Raw genomic sequence first — 2,005 nt, forward strand, 5'->3', positions numbered from 1 at the left:
AAGAGAGTTACATAAATAGTATTTTGTTGTTGAGGGCAAAAATCTGTTTACTTGATATATTTTCTTCAATCTTAAATAGGCAATGCAAAGTTTCTTTTTTATATGCGTTTCGAAAGTTAATCTTGTGTCAAGGTAAACACCTAAATTCTTAACTTCTGTGACAACAGGCAACCTTTCATTATCTATCATAATATTTAAATGTTGATTAATATTTGCTATTCTGGCTTTGTTCTCTCCCAACAATGTTACACATGATTTTGCAGCATTTAGCTTAAGATTATGATTATTTGCAAAACTTCGAATTTTTTTTAGGTCATCATTAAGATTTTTCTGAAAATGCTGCAATAGATCTTGATTAAATGAAATGTACAGTTGGGAATCATCAGCAAACTGTTGCATTTTGGAATTTATAACCTCTTTGTTCATATCTGCAACGTATAATGAAAACAATAATGGCCCTAATATCGACCCCTGTGGGACGCCCGTTGTCACCGGTATGTAATCAGATTTAATTTTGTTGGGCCCATTATAAAGAAGTGTACTCTGAACACGCCCGACTAGATAAGATTCAAAGAATTTTACAGCTTCCTGAGAAAAACCAAAATGGTGAAGATGGCTACAAATGGTTGTAGTGCTTTGCAAAAAACGTTTTTAACAGGGGTTCCCTATAGTACAATATGCCTGTAAAAAAAGGGATTAAAGACAGACTAAAAAGAAAAGAGGCAAGACAATCAAAGGGACTTGAAACGGATATTGCCAAATTGCTAAGGAAAGGTGTGTATTCTACTAACAAAAACAATGAGGTTCTGACCATAGAGATGATTAAGGACACCTTATCGGCAAGGGACAAACATTTCTCAGTCTCAACCTTGCGGAGATACCTGATTAAACTTGGATTTAAGCTTAAGATGGTTAACAAAAGAGCTGCTGTAATGGAATTGTCAGCTGGTGTATAGAATATTTGAAGAAAATTAAGAAAAATTGGGAGGAAGAAATATCCATATATTATTTAGCCGAAACATGGTATGATACATTTATGCTAGATGTATGATTTCCATTCTCTGGGAAAAAGTCCCTTTTTTGCTATAGTAAGAAAACCATATTTTTATTAAATAAACAAGTTTAAAATTTTGTTTTTTACAGCTTACTGCCCCTGTTTGTCCTTCAGTGACACAATAAAGACTGCTTCTTCCACCATTCTCTGGAAAATCTCTTTTTTGATATGGTAAGAAAAACACTGTTTTTATTAAGAAAATAGGACTAAAATTTTGTGTTTTTACAGCTTACTGCCCCTGTTGTCCTTTAGTGACACAATAAAGACTGCTTCTTCCACCATTCTCTGGGAAAAATCCTTTTTTGCTATGGTAAGAAAAACACTGTTTTTAATAAGAAAACAAGTCTAAAATTTTGTTTTTTACAGCTTACTACCCCTGTTGTCCTTCAGCGACACAATGAAGACTGCTTCTTCCTCCATTCTCTGGAAAAAAGTCCCTTTTTTGCCATAGTAAGAAAATCCTATTTTTATTAATTAAACAAGTTTAAAGTTTTGTTTTTTTCAGCTTACTGCCCCTGTTTGTCCTTCAGCGACACAATAAAGTATATATAATGTAATGCTTTAGTATCCATATGCTGATGTGCGAGATGAAGTTGGAATCCATGGCGGCAACAGAGAAACTGTTTCCTTCCTTAATGGAAGAAACTGCTAAAGAACAATGACAAAAAAACAGAATTTAAAAAATTGTATTAACTTTTTGGGCCAGATTCAAAAGAGTGGGTAAATTGAAGTGAATAAAGTGAATAGTAGTGAATAAAAGTATTTAGTATCCTCACTGTAGTTTTAGGATACAGTATACTTAAAATGTAGTGTTTTGTATAAGATTTTTAGTTTTTAGTATAAGCATTTATTTTTGGTAATTTTTATCTAATCTCTCCTAATATGCATAATAACTAAATACGAGGCAAACAATATAATAAATATTACATTCAGGATGTAGAATGTGTTTTT

At 32.3% G+C, this 2,005-nt stretch overlaps 1 long non-coding RNA gene across 1 annotated transcript; it reads left to right on the forward strand.

Moving 5' to 3' along the window:
* Positions 1 to 259: 259 nt before the first annotated feature.
* Positions 260 to 1,765, forward strand: LOC126734420 (uncharacterized). The gene is made up of 3 exons (XR_007660047.1): positions 260 to 1,225; positions 1,421 to 1,504; positions 1,560 to 1,765. It is a non-coding gene; the product is annotated as an uncharacterized LOC126734420 (long non-coding RNA).
* The last annotated feature ends 240 nt before the right edge of the window (positions 1,766 to 2,005 follow it).

This window comes from Anthonomus grandis, chromosome 3 (genome assembly GCF_022605725.1).
Source record: "Anthonomus grandis grandis chromosome 3, icAntGran1.3, whole genome shotgun sequence".
In the NCBI taxonomy this organism is placed as follows: Eukaryota; Metazoa; Arthropoda; class Insecta; order Coleoptera; family Curculionidae; genus Anthonomus; species Anthonomus grandis.